This window comes from Petaurus breviceps, unplaced genomic scaffold (genome assembly GCF_028583685.1).
Source record: "Petaurus breviceps papuanus isolate PSGF00001 unplaced genomic scaffold, PetGlider_PUasm1.0 90778, whole genome shotgun sequence".
NCBI lineage: Eukaryota > Metazoa > Chordata > Mammalia > Diprotodontia > Petauridae > Petaurus > Petaurus breviceps.
The window spans coordinates 4609324-4624837 of NW_027187343.1; the positions used below are offsets into that span (position 1 = coordinate 4609324).

The 15514-nt window shown below is 39.5% G+C and overlaps 1 long non-coding RNA gene across 1 annotated transcript in view; it reads right to left on the reverse strand.

Moving 5' to 3' along the window:
* Positions 1-10419: 10419 nt before the first annotated feature.
* LOC138147015 (uncharacterized) overlaps positions 10420-15514 on the reverse strand; it is a 16904-nt gene continuing 11809 nt past the window's right edge. Inside the window, exons 3-4 of the long non-coding RNA XR_011164686.1 lie at positions 13764-13962; positions 10420-11917 (exon numbers count right to left, since the gene is read on the reverse strand). This is a non-coding gene — a long non-coding RNA (uncharacterized lncRNA). The remainder of the gene's footprint in view (positions 11918-13763; positions 13963-15514) is intronic.

The following is a 15514-nucleotide window of genomic DNA, read 5'->3' on the forward strand; positions in this document are numbered from 1 at the left end:
TCCCACCCCAGGCTTCAGGTGCACTTTAGCCTAGGGGCAGGGAAGATCTTCCAAATTTGCATTCCCATTACAGGTGGTGGGGTTCAAACCTGTGACTTCACATAGAAAGAAAGCTCCAGTCAAGGAACTTCCCTACCAATGCAGGTCAGCATTCCTTTGAACTTAATTATAGGCTTAGGAAGCTGCCTGGGACACTGAGGTTAGATGATTTGCCCAGAGTCACACACTCTCTAAGTGTTAGAGACCAGACTTGAACCCATGTCTTTCTAATTCCTAGGTCAGTCAGCTCTCCATCCTCCATACCATGCTGCTTCTGGTATTATAGATGTCAATAAAAAATAACTAGTTAACTTCAATAGCAATCTTCCCCAAAGGAATTTTACATTAATACCTATTATTCTTTGTCACAAAAGAAGATTCAGCCTTTGAGGGGAGAGAGAAGGGGAATTAATGAGAGAGATGACTATTAGGAAGTGACTCTCTTACTTTTTTTTTTTTTTTGCATGTATGTGATTGTTATTAAAACACAAATCACAATTTTTTTTTTTACTGGGGTTTAGGAAGGAAGAATATTTGCTACTGAATTCACAGATGGAGGAGATCATTTCAAGAAAAGTACTTTAAGGTAAAAGATATTGTGTGAGTACTGAACATCATTATTAGATATAAATTATTATAACTTATTGATATAAAACTTGGAGAAATTCAGAAATCATTGATCGTAATATTCTTACTCAACAATATCTGAATGATTTTAAGTATGGTCTTTGCTGAAAGAGTTTTATTGGTTCAGTATAATTAGAAAAACACTTAAGTGCTTGTTTGGATAGCTATAAACAGCATCCCTGCCTTCAAGAATTTAAATTTTAATATAAGGGTGACCAATTAGAATAAGGATAGGATTTAGTTTCTTTAAACCACAAGTTAATTTTCCCCCCAAGGTTTTCTTGGTTTGCTTTTTTTTTTGCAAGGGGGAGGGGAGGGCAATTGGGGTTAAGTGACTTGCCCAGGGTCACACAGTAGTAAGTGTTAAGTGTCTGAGGCCAGATTTGAACTCAGATCCTCCTGACTCCAGGGCCAGTGTTCTATTCACTGCACCACCTAGCTGCTTCTCCCCAAAGTTTTCATACCTATTACTCTTATTTGTCCTGCCAACTTTCTTTGTAAAATAAAATAAAATTACTGCTGCTTCACTTCCATTTTACAGGGAGAAAAACTGAGCCACATAGAAACAATAATTCAGCCATTTGTTACATAACCAAAGAGAAGTCGTGTTGCACTGTCTCCCAAGTCTCCTGACAGTGCTCTTTCAATCACTGAACCTTCCTTTTCCTGTTTTTACCTGTGACGGCTTTTCTAAAAATTTTTAAATTCTCTTCATCATGAACCTTTGATTCAGTGCCAAACAGAGGCTGCCAGGGAAATATTGAAATCCTATCTACCCATCTCTTCTTGAATTCAATGTGATAATTTACAATAGCCTTCTTTCTCTTTGTTCCTATAAGAACATATACATATATATGTAATATAGAAGAATACACATGAGCAAATGTATCTGAATCCCTGTCACTTCTATGTGCTAGCCTTCATGATTTTATCAATAAACCTCCCAATGGATGCACCACTGTTTCTACTAATCTTTTATAATTTCCCTGATCCAAGACAGCAGTCCCCTCAGAAGTATGCTTCATGATCCTCTCTGCCTTCATCACCTGCTTCTGTTTTGACCATCAAAATCAAATTATTAAGTGTACACATTCCTTTTCATCCCATTGGATATGATAGTAACTAAGACAAATGATCTAGCATTATCCTCACATTCTAATTTCTAAATAATTATACATCTTTGGGTACTAAATCATTGTTAATTGGTGAGGATCAGATAGATGAGAGCATAAATATATATGTATTTTCATGTTTCCTCATGAAGATGAGTAGCAGGTGTGCCCCTGTCTAGGCTTTATCTAGACTTGAAGCTAGAGCAGGTGAATAGACCAGAATTGTGTGTGTAAGGCAGTAATAATGCTGCATAACATTAAGGCTCTCAGGAGAATTCAGATTCCAAAGCCTCTCTAGGCTTGTTATTCACCCAAAGCACTGAACTGATCTTGCAATTTCCTCACTGCTTGTAGGTCCTAGGTAGGATGTGGGCCAACCATCTAGAAGCTCTACTACCCCTCCAGAGGGTATGACTTTGAAAATGTACTCTTAGGTTATAGGAGAAACTGAGAACATTTATAAGAATACCTCTGCCAGGTTTCTTTTCTCTCATAGATACGTCTTCCTGAAGAGTTCATGGAAGACATAGAGCGGCCTCTGTTTAAACCCTATGTAGCCAGCTGTTGCCCAGTTTCCATTAGGGTAGAAATTCTCTGCAACTTGAATATTCACTGTTCTCCCACAAAGTGGAGAACACCAAATTAGGGAGTGAGTGAACAGTCTATGGGAGGATTATGGCCCTTACCACCAACAAAGTGCTTCCAAGGTAATTCAGGGAAGGAGGTTACTGGTTGAACTAGATGACTGGGATGAAATATATAGATTGGACAATGTTGTGAATACACTGAAGAAAAAGTAAATACAAAGCTTAAATGTCTATTTGTATGCAGTTCCCAAATACTTTTATTCAGTGACCTTGCCCTCCTGAATCATCCATTATCAACAAGTGACCTAGCATTGGTAATACAATGATTAAGATCAAGGCTTCTGCCCTTGGGATTGATTGGACTATTTCTGACTGATGGATGGGAGCTTCTCCCCCTACCATTTGACACCTAAAGAATTATTCTTACTTAGGCTTATATGCATTTTCATTGCATAATAATTTTCATATAATAATAAATATAAATAATAATTTTCATATAATTTTTCAAAATTCTAGATGATCAGAACTGTTTTACAAATTTGTTCCATACAAATACTAGAAATTTTGAGCTAATTGTTTTTCTTTATATATACTCTTTGCGGTTCTTATTTTTTTTTAAGCAATCGAGGTTAAGTAACTTGCTCAAGGTTACACAGCCAGTTATTTCTGGGTGTGGTGCTGAGTGTCTGAGCCCGGGATTCGATCTCCAGGTCTTCTCAACACTGGAGCCGGTGCTCTAACTCGCTGTGCTACCTGGCCGCCCTTGTTCTTATTTTTTTTTAAAGATACAACTGAAGACAAACATCTTTTTTTTTAGGTGTAGCCTGTAAATGATGTCTTTCATGGTTGAATAAGTATATAATATAAAAGGAACAGACTGCTTATGTTTCTGAACCCAGTGAAAAGCAGAAATAGCTAGCTAGGTAGTGTTTATGTAGTCCTTTAAGGTTTGCAAAGCATTTTATATGTCATCTCACTTGCTCTTCACCTTGTGAGGTACTTGCTATTATTACCCCCATTTAACAGTTGAGAAAACCAAGTTGAGAGATATTAAATGACTTGCCAATAGTAATACAACTAGTAAATGTCTTAGGCAAGATTTGAACTCAGGTCTTTCCGGACTTCCTAGGTAAACACAAATCCAGTACTCTATCCATTGCACTAACTAACTGGCTGCCTCAAAAGTGACATTGAACAAAAGGAAGCATCCTGCACCCACCCCTTCAGGGTTTCAGCTGAGGACCCCAAGTCATCCTCAACTCAGCCCTAATTCATCACTTCGCTTTATCCAATCAATTGCTAAAGTCTTGTCTATTCTATTTTTCCAATATCTCTTGCAACATCCTCTGCTCTGACAGCAACTATTCTAATTCAGACCATGTACCGTAATGATATTGCCTAGATTATTGCAATAGCCTCCTAATTGGTTTCCTTGTCTCCATAGTTCTCCCTTCTTGCGTTGACTGGTGTATATTTTACATAGTTTGGGATGCTTTCCTTTTAAGGAGGCCAGGAACCTGTCCTCTGGGTTTGATTGATGCAGCCTACTAAAGACATAAAAAGCCCGGCCTATGTGGAGTTGGTGTTCCTAAGGTCAGGCAGAATTCCCACTGATCCAGTGTTGCTGCTCTGGCAAATTTGGAAGAAAAAGCAAGCAGCATCTATTTTTAGTAATTGTATCCTTTTAATCTTTTATTAAAAGTTGTTTTTATTGCACTTGATGGTCCACAAATGTTTCATTGCATTTCATCTCAAGGCTTAATCATGCAGTGTCCTGATTTAGAATATTAGATAGTGGTTGGTAGGTTTGGATGGCAATGACTTTGTGGCTCCAGTTGTTGAAGTGAGGTCAGGGAAGTGTGGAAAAAGAGCAAGCCATGGGTTTACAGCAGAGGCCTGTTAGTGGGGAAGGGATTCCCCCGCCCCTTAGGTCAACAAGTGTGGTTCTTGGTAGATGTGTATGGGGGGAAAAGAATAAAATGGCCTCCACAATCCTTTACACACTGATTCTAGGTGAGATCTGTCCTATGATGGATGACTAACTACTATTCAGACTGCCTATTTGCAATGCTGCCTCCTAGACTACAAGCCCTTGGTAAAGGATCAAACGATTAATCAATAAGCATTTATTATGTACTATACACAAACTACTATATACCAAACACCATGCTAGGTGCTTGTTTGCAAGCAAAACAATCCTTGTCCCAAGGTCTTTACCTTCTATTCAGAGAGACAAACATGCATACATGCATGTATACATATATATAGTAAATATAAGAGATACAAGGTAATTATTTTTAGGGGAAAGGCTCTAGTAGGATGTATGTATGGTGGTGGTAGCTGGATATCAGGAAAGTTTTCATTAAAAATGTCATTTGATCTGAGTCATGAAGGAAACTACAGATTCTAAGAGGCAGCAGGCAGGAAGGGGTACATTCCAGAAATTTGGTATGACCAGGACAAAGGCACAGGGATAAGGGATAGAATATGATTTATGAAAACCATTAAGAATGGAATAACATATAAGAGGGCTGGAAAGGTATGTTACAATCAGTTTGTAAAGGATTTCAAATACCAAACAGAGGAGTTATATATCTGTTCCTAAAGATGATAGTGAACTATTGGGAAAAGAGAGTGAGATAGTCAGAAATACCATTAAGGGGGGCGGCTAGGTGCAGCAGTGAATAGAGCACCAGCCCTGGAATCAGGAAGACCTGAGTTCGGATGCGACCCCAGACACTTAATGTAAAAACTAGCTGTGTGACCTTAGGCAAGTCACTTAACCCCAATTGCCCAAAAAGCAAAAAAAAAAAAGAAAGAAAAAGAACTACCATTAAGGAAAATCACTTTGTCAAGTGTGTGAAGGATGGGTTGAAATGGGGGGGAGAGACTATTTAAAAGGCCGTTGAAATAGTACAAGCAGGATTGAAGCCTGAACCAGCATGGTGACTTTGTAAGAATAGGAATGATTTGAGAGATGCTGTAGAAGTAGAAAAGACAAGTTTTGGCAGCTGGTTGGCTATTATTGGAGCCTTCTTAGTTCAGCTTCTATGTTAGGATAGAATGAAGTACTCATAAGTCATTCAACAAAGGAGGCTTACTTTGCCCTAACACAGTTAGAACATGCAGCAGGAATATAGCAGCACTGCATCTCCATCTGGAACCAGGTCTGGTCAGTAGGTCATCAGGGTATGACTATTTGCGTGGTCTAAGGCACCGACCAGGATGGAGAGGACCAGATTCCTTGTGAATAGGACTCTTTATGCCCCCTAGGTGACCAGGAAGCTGTGTCAGGGAAGTCAGGGCCAATTAGCACCCAGGGGCAGCTTTGTCCTATCACAGCTATATTAGGGTGGGTGAAAATGAGGCATCAGAGACTCTGTTGAGGATGTAAGTCTGGCTAACTGGTAGGATGGGGATATATTGCAATAACAGGGCATTTCAAGAGAGGTAGATTTTAGGGAAATGACCAGGCATCTGTTTGGATATTTTGAGTTTGAGATGCCTATATAACATTCAGTTTGAAATGTCCAATAGGTAACTGATGGTGCAAACTGGAGCTCCAGAGAGGGCAGGTGTATCAGGAAGCACCCCAGCGTCCCCAGGGTGGCTGCCAACACATGTTCTTAGATCTACTTTGTTAAAGGAAAGCAACTCAAAATGGGTTAACAAGCTTACTTTAATCAGTCAAACATATATCGTTTACCTAGTTCAGGGGAAAAAGGACAGCACCCCGAACTTCAGAGTATACAGACAGAATTATCAGGACAGAGAAACAGATGAAGTAGATAGGTTTCCAAACTGTCCAACCATTACATCCATAACCAAACCAACATCTGGGCTTTTCAAAGCCAGGGGGCTCTCAACAACAGCTTCCCAGAGTCTCATCTGATCAAATCACAGAACACTTCTCAAAGTGAGCCCCAAAGCAAAGCCTCACATCAGGGCTTATATAGCCTTCTCCTGGCTCAGAGAATGTAACCACCCTCTTGACCCACTGCCCAATCACACAGCATCAAGGTGTGGGCATTCCTGAAAACCAAGCCTCCTTCCACAGGCTCCATGTGACCACCTTCAGCCTATTAGGAGGCAGAATATATTTTCAAATCAAGGAAGGTTCTCAGAGTCTCTTAAGCCAATCAAAGGGCCTAGGGGCAGGGAAGATCTTTAAGTTTGCATTTCCATTACAGCAGGATATATAGATCTGAGAGACATCTGCATAGACATAATAAATCCAGAGAAGTGGACTGGTCACCAGTGGCATTCCCCTTCTATCTTCTTCCCCTCACCTCTTCTTTTCAGCTCTCTTTTGTATATTGTCTTTCCCCCATTAGACTGTAAACTCTAGAAGGAAGGGACTTTATTTCCCCAGCATCTGCTACCCTGTCTAGTTTCAACACCATGGAACAAGATGCCCTTCACAGGATGAGCTCATCCCTTATAAACTTACCACCATATTGCTAACTCAAGGCTTGATTGACTCAGTCTCCTTCAGCCTCTTCTCTCTTCTGTTTGGAGGGCAGAGTACCAAACTTCTCCCAATGCCTTCCTTTGTAGAGGACAGAAACAGGACTCCAAGACTGTTCCATCTCACATCTGCTGCTCTACCCAGTTTCATCTCCATGGAAAAAGATACCCCCTGGTCTCCTATCCTTCCCTGCCCCTTTTTGAGCTTGCTGAAGGCAGATAATATGTTTCTTTTTATTAATTGTATCCACAATGCTTAGGACAATGTCTGGCACATATTAGGAGCTTAACAAATTATTTTTAACTACTTATTGACTGGGGAGATGAGAAGCCAGCCTTGACGTTTACCTAGGGTTAAGGCAAATGATACAGAAGATCCAAGAAGACAGAGAAAGATGGTTAGATAGTTAAGAGAAAAACCAAGAAAGCAGGCTTATAGAAACTCAGAACTGAGAGAGTATTCATCAGGACAGGAGTTAACAGCATCTAGTGCTGAAGAGAGGTCAGGAAGAATGAGGATTAAGAAGAGGCCATTAAATTTAACAATTAAAAGATTTTTGGGAACTTTTGAGAGAGGAATTTTAGGTGAGTGATGAGTTGGGAAATGAAACTACAAAGGATTGAGATGAGAGGGAAAGGGAAGAAGATAGAAGCAATAAGTGTATATAGTTAAGTACAGAGCAGAGAACAAAAGAAAACCTAGAAGAAAATGCTGAAAAGCTGGGCTGCTTTGAGAACAATATAGAGGATTTATTAAATAGATTTTTGTGAAATGAAAATTTATTGTTTTATATTGAATCCTCTCATGTTCTGCTGTGAATATGGAAATTTTTTTGTTGTTTTGAATTTAAGTTTAAAATGAATAAAAAATTTAAATAAAAATAAGTATATATAGCTTTTTCCAGCACTTTGGCTAAGAGAAAGGGAAGAAATAGTAAAGAGTTATGGGTTGTTTGTTTTGTTTTGTTTTGTTTTTTTAAGCAATTGGGGTTAAGTAACTTGCTCAAGGTTACACGGCCAGTGATTTCTGGGTGTGGTGCTGAGTAACTGAGCCCGGCATTCGATCCAGGTCATCCCAACACTGAAGCTGGTGCTCTTACTTGCTGAGCCACCTGGCCGCCCCTGGGTTGTTTTTTTTTAAAGATGGGGGAGACATGGCTATGTTTCTAGGCATCAAGGAAGGAGACAGTTGGTAGGGAGAAACTAAAGATAATTGTGGAGGTGATGTATTAAAAAGGGGCACAGTGGTCAGAGTGCTAAACCTAGAGTCAGGAAGAACCAAATTCAAATCCTACCTCAAGTACTAACTAGTTGTGTGACCATGAACAAGTCACTAGCCTCTATTTCAGCTTCCTCATTTGTAAAAGGGAGATAATAATAATATTATCAACTTCCCAGGGTTGTTGTGAGGATATAAGGAGATAATTGTAAAGTGTTCTGTGAACCTTAAAGCACTATGTAAATACTAGCAATGATGATGAGGATGATAATGATGACAGCTGGGGATAGGATCAAGAATAGTGTGGAGAGGTTGACTTTGGTGAATAAAAGGGTCACCTCTTCATCAGAGTCTGGAATAAAAGGGGAAAAGAAACAAGGGGTGATGATGTCAAAGGGTTATGAGATGTGAACAAAGAGAGAATGTTCTTCCACTACACTATGACATTGTCAGAACATATCAGGGAAAGTACATTTCAAACCCAAGAACTCCAGTCTGTCAATGTGATAATGAGTCTTAATGTTAGTAAGTCCTCTATTGGTTAATGCAGTAAGTTTCTGGTGAATTTTGCTCTTCTGCTATACAACTGTTCTCAGGTCTTTTATGCAGACATCAGTTAACCCTGGGCTTACTGGAATCTTGAAAAGCCATCACTGGTACATGCTTGAGGCAGCTGAGCAAGTCATTGAAGGCCTAATTACATTTCTCCTTTCAGTGACTTCCAAATGATGTTAGTGGGATCAGGCTAGATTTTGATTTTTTTTTTTTACTTTTCTGCTTCCCATTCTTCTCAGCCATATATCCCTATAAGTGAGATCTTTGATAGCGTTAACAATGTATTATTTGTTTTTTTCACAAATTTCTGATTGCAGCCACCATCACCTAGTAGCTCTTTGGCTCTTAAACATTCTTCAGAAATAGTTGGGTGAAGATGAGTGTTTTTCTTTTTACAAACAAAAATCAATCTTTAAAACAAAAGGATTAGAGTTAGGATTTAGAGAGAGAGTAAGGGTAAGGGTCAGTACTCATTCCCAGCTGAGACATTATATGACCCACATATTTGACAAAGGTTCTGCAGTCTTGTCACTTGTGTATCAACAGCTTCAGGCCACTGATGTCTAGTAGATCTAACAATTTCAGGAGACTTTCCTCACATTCTTATCTTTGCAAATATGAAGAAAACACCAGTATCTCATAGCAATTCATGTCAGCATCTCATAGCAATTCATGTCATCAACCACCTTCTCCATTAGGTTTTGGAAAGTGCTTGAGGGTCCCAGAAATGCCTTGAGGCTTCTGCACAAACTTGTAGAATCCTTTTGGAGGGACAAAGGCCATCTTTTCCTTATCTTCCTTTGTGATGGGGATCTGAGAGTATCCACTGAGCAAATCAAATAGAAACCTTGGGGTGCCTAGCAGGTAGTTTGAATATTGTGAACTGGTCTTAGTTCTGTTGTTCAGTGTCTGATAATCCATTGTACATCAAAATCTCAAGGGCCAGCTAGGTGGTGCAGTGGATAGAGCACCAACCCTGGAGTTCAAATCTAGTCTCAGATACTTAGTAGCTGTGTGACCCTAGACAAGTCACTTAACCCTATTTGTCTCAGTTTTCTCATCTGCAAAATCAGCTGGAGAAAGAAATGGCAAACCACTCTAGTATCTTTGCCAAGAAAACCCCAAATGGCATCATGAAGAGCTGCACATTACTGAACAATAACAATCAAAATCTTGCCACTCTTTTCCAATAGACACACTATGGACAAATGATATAGTTTACAGACTTCTGTGTTGATGCCACTGAGTAGCAATTCCTTCAGGTAGAGGGCAATTTTCTTAGCACACTCTTGAAATCAGAAGTTCTTAGAAAGTTCCACTTTCTGAGATGAGAGACCTTAGGAATCACCTGGAGAAATTGTTACTTTCTGAATTTTACTAATTTCTCAAGGAATTCTGTATGTTGCTCTTTGAGCACACCCTACAACTCACTCATGCTATGAGAACATGGCAGCTCTTAGGTCTGAGCTTTTTCATGTGACAATCCTGCCATTCCTTAGGCACTAGAGACTCACCAAAGCTGAAATCTGTTACCTACCCTTTGCTACCACTGGCCTGTTATCTTCTGGTAGCTTCCACATAGAAAACATGGATGGGCAGGATCTCCAGGAATGGAGCTCCAATTTGTTGCCTCTGATACAATGCCAGGACCTTGAATAGGCTAGAGTTGGTCTTAATAGTAACATTCCAGAAAAGTTTACCAAGTAGACATACCATAGCTACATTGTCTATCATGCTGACAACTAGGACTTCCCTGGGGAATAATATATCTGAAATATGAGCAGTCTTCACTCACTCAGTCAATCAATCTTTATTAAGTGCCTACTTGGTCCAGTATTTGTGCAAAGCACTGCAGATACAAATACAAATAAAAACAAATATAGTCCCTGCCCTTAAGGAATTTACAATCTAATGAAGGAAGACCACGAGGAAGCTAAAAAGGGGAGGGGAGAGTAGGTACTCTGTAGGGAGGAGCATAATGGAAAATTCTTTAAAAAAATTATTTCTTCAATTGCATATAAAAATATTTTTTAACATTTGAAAAAAAATTGGGGTTCCAAGTTCTCTCCCTTCATCATCTCCCCTTTTTCAAGAAAGCAAGCAATTTGCTATAGATTATACATGTTGTAATGGAAATGCAAATTTAAAGATCTTCCCTGCCCCTAGGCTAAAGTGCACCTGGAGCCTGGGGTGGGAGGCTTGTTTTTCAGTAGATACTTTTTGATTGGCCAGTGGGTCAATAAGGTTGTTACATTCTCTGAGCCAGGAGAAGGCTATATAAGCCCTTATGTGTAGCTTTGTTTTGGGGGCTCACTTTGAGAAGTGTTCTGTGATTTGATCAGATGAAACTCTAGGAAGCCGTTGTTGAGAGCCCCCCGGCTTTGAAAAACCCAGATGTTGATTTGGTATTGATGTAATGGTTGGACAGTTTGGAAACTTTCCACTTGATCTGTTTCTCTGTCTTGATAATTCTGTCTGTATACTCTTAAGTTCGGGGTGCTGACCTTTTTCCCCTGAACTAGGTAAACGATATATGTTTGACTGATTAAAGTAAGCTTGTTAACCCATTTTGAGTTGCTTTCCTTTATCAAAGCAGATCTAAGAACCTGTGTGGGCAGCCACACTGGGGACCCCTGGGGTGCTTGCTGCTACACATGTATAGTCATGGAAAACATATTTCCATGTTAGTCACATTGCTAAAGAAGACAGGAAAAAAAAAGTATGCTTTGACCTGTATTCAGATTCCATCAGTTCTTCCTCTGGAGGTGGATAGTAATTTTCACATGATGGAGAGTTTTGAAGAAATGTAAAAGCAATGTAGCTAGTGGGAAGTAGGAAGAAAAACTGCTGAAACCCCCTTTAAATAAAGGCTCTAGAGCCTATAGCCCTGCCCACTAATCAAAAGGTCCAATAAGAGAGGCTGATGAGATGAGAGGACCAGGAAGATTCAATCTTGCAGCATAATGAGATTTCCCAATGATGGGTGTCCTGGGGAAAGAAGGCGGTGATGGAGATCCAAAGGCAGTGTAGCTGATGGCAGAACTAACCCTTTGGGTAGATTGTAGACATATAAGCTGCAAATTGTTCTCAAAATCACTAGAATACAACAGTCACATAGGATCTGCAATGTAACCCAGCAGGATTAGCTCTATCTTCAGTCCTTATGTCACTGTTAATATGTTCTTCTAGGGTGGGGGAAAGGGATACAGGAATGTCTGGTGGGGCAGAGATTAAATTCTTTGGGGTCTGAGATAGCCCCCATCCCCAACCCCAGCTCTCTTTCCTGGCACAAGTTCAGTGACCATCAGCTTCTGGGAAGAAAAACAAAATTCATATTATTCGTGAGTGTACCCATCAAACACAAGCACGTCCTGTCCATAGTTCTAGAAAAATACAGTTCAGCTTCTGGTCCCTGGCTCTGCACACTGTTCCATCTTCTAGCAGGCTTGCCCCAGTTCTTTCAATGAAGTCTGATTGCTCTGAGTTTGCTTTGCTTTTCATCTTGGTGCCCTATATCTGAAGAGATGTCCTGGAGTAGGGTGGAGTCAATTTTGTCTCTCTGTGCACTCTGCATTTATTTCTCTTTCACCCAGCACATTAACTCCAATTAACTGAGATTCTGTCCTTTTTTCCCCCCTCATTGGCATGTGTACCCCAGAGGATTTCCTGTGTTATCCCTTGTTTACTTCAGACAGCACTTATCACAGTGCCTGGCATATAGTTGGTGCTTAATATATGTTCCTTAATTGCTTGATTGCTTCACAAACCAAGGCAGTGATGGCTCCTTTGAATGCTCTACTCTGTAACAATCTTTCCAAATGTAACCTGAAGTCAGAAGCCTTCTAACCCCTTGTTGACAAGCATTGAGAACTGCATATATGTTTCCTATGCATTTTCCAAATATTCATCTAGTTTCTGTAAGCACAAAAATAATAACTAGCATTTATATAGCACCCTATACATACTATCTCATTTGAATCTCAAAAGAATTCTGGGGAGGAAGTGCAGTTATTATAGTCATTGCACATATAAGGAAACTGAGGTAGAGAGAGAAGAAGTTGACTTTGCCTAATGTCACACAGCTAGTGTCTGAGGCCAGATTTCAACTCAGGAAGATGAGTCTCCCAGACTCCAGGGGCAGCACTCTATCTACTATACTACCTAGCTGCCCATTTTCAGGGAGCACAATGAACTCAAAAGCAGTTTTCTCAAGGCTGTTCATTCAATCTACATATTTTTTTTTTGGTTATCTGTTCCATACCCTTTTTTTTGTTTGTTTGTTTTCGGTTTTTTTTGGAGGGGGGAAGGCAGGGCAATTAGGGCTAAGTGACTTGCCCAAGGTCACATGGGTCAACTCCAGGGCTGGTGCTCTATTCACTGCACCACCTAGCCACCCCTTCTCCCTGCCCCCATCCCCTTCTTGTATTATTTCAGTGGTATATTCTAGGCAGCTAGGTGGTACAGTGGATAGAGCCCTAGTCCTGGAGTTGGGGAGGTCTGAGTTCAAATCTGGCTTCAGACACGTAATAGCTATGTGCTCCATGGCAAGTCACATAACTATCACTTGCCTCAGTTTCCCTTTATGCAAAATGGCAATAATAATAGTACCTATGTCCCAGGATTCTTGTGAGGATCAAATGAGATAATTGCAAAGTGCTTACTACAGTGCCTGGAACATAGTGACCTCTATGTAAATGTTAGCTATTATGATTATCATCATCATTGGATGGGCTTTAAAGGGTTCCTCATCTGGTAGATAGTCACCCATTCCCCTATTGTCTATCCCTCCCCCTCCAATGACTTTGGCAATGAGCTTTTCATATTAAATTCTTTATATTAGTGCCACCAGACCTATACTCTGTGCTCTATAATTAACCATGATCACTAAATCATTGATTCCTGAGGAAGCTGTGGACTCCCATCACTAATGTATAGGAGAGTGTCCCCTCTGCATCATAAACTACCAAGAATGATGTTATCTTAAACAATCTCTAATCTCAGGCCCAATTTTCCCTCTCTGTTTAGCTCCTGGTCAGCAGTACAGGGTTTAATAACTAATTTCCAAATAGTTCCATTAACAGTCATATCTTGGGAATTCTGAAGCATCTTATGTAATATAGTTCCCTTTTCACCTTCATCCTCAGTCCTTTATCTTACCTCCTAGTAGTTCTTGTAGACAATTTCCCAGGAGATCTGTGGAAATCTTCAAATCCAGAGTTTCTCCTTTCCTTCTGTCCTCATTTGGCACCTTGACAGAAACTTGTAACTTCCTTTCTCAACTCTTATCATCAACTTCCTTCTCTTTTTTCAATTCTTTCTTCTTCCACAGAACCCAGAATTGGATGTGGAATAAAGTCTAAAGAAGTTATTTGTTAGCTTTTGCAAAAATTAGCTAAATAAATAAATGACTGGCACTAATGAGTGTTAATTTTACTGTGTTGATTTGTTGTGTGTGGTTTTTAAAAAAAAATCCTACTTGAGCTAAAAATGATACCCCTAGAATAGAATCTGTATCTCTAAAACCTTCAGGGCAAGATGACTAATTTTTATTTCCTTGTATGGATCTCACACTATTCTGGAGCCTCACTGTGACACAACAATCATTTTACATAAATCCTAAATTAATCTATCAGGCTGGCAAAAAGGTAGCACCTGCAAAAATACTTAACTATGTTTCCCTCTATCTAGGAAGATCATAAAAATAAAATCCTTATGTATTATTGTCTCCTTACAAATTATAGCTGAACCCAGGGGAAAAATACCAACTAATTGTGATTAGAGCACAGCCTTCTTATCAAGTGAAAGTTAAACATAGGGATTTCTGGTATGTAGATAATATTTTTGCTTGGGTCAATTATTATTACAACACTAAACTTCTATTCAATGCTACTCCTATTCGGTCTGAGGATGTTTGGATGCCCCTCCTGTTTCCATTTTCTAGAGAAAAGATTGGTGAGATACTGTATTAGAGTAAAACCTTTATACTAGGTAGAATAGAATCACTGAATCATAGATTTAGAGCTGGAAGGGAAAGCATAGAAGTCATTTTACAGATGAGGAGTTGCCCAAGATCAAAGTAGCCCATGGTAGCACCAAGATTTGAGCAGAAAATGTTCTGACCCCAAATCAGGTATTCTTTCCACTTTTGACACCAGAAAAGCCCTCTCTAGCCCCAAAATATATCCATTTCCACTCCTTCAATAAAGCTGGCAACCTATCTGAAATGTCACCATAAGACTTTTTTTTTCTGTGTTAACACTTTGTTGCCACCTGGGCATCTTCCAGGGAGGAAGAGCATTTTTCAATCAAACATTCACACCTTAGTATCAATCAGTTATTAAATCAACTTCTTTATGCCAACTGGCTAAGAAAAGCCATAGTGAAAAAATGGAAATATTATAGGAGGGAGAAGATGGATGGATAATTTCCCAGCATGGACTTTGGGAGGAAGGCTGGAGGAGATATAACATTTCCCCTTTACCTAAAGAAGATTGTATAAACATAGGTTCTTGAGTATTTCAGGGTGTTTTAAGAAGCTCTTAGCAATTTCCTTAGGCTAGATGGGAGTAGCCCTTAAAATGCAAATATGTGCTGTGAATCCTGGAAAGATGATATCTGTAAGAGGATTAGTATGACCAGGCTCGAAGAAAGGACTCTCTGCTGAGCCAAATAAGTGGATAATGGCCAGTGATGGAGTTAGAAAATGCTAGAGGGTGCCTGTTTAGGAAAAAAAAAATTGCATCCTCTCAAGAGTCAAGGATATCAAAGATATCAAAAGTCAAGAAGAGAAAAGATTTATTAGGACAAGTTAGAGCCGGAATTTTTTAACCTTTTTTGTATCATGGGCTGAAGTGATAAAACTCTATCTATCTATCTATCTATCTATCTATCTATCTATCTATCTATCT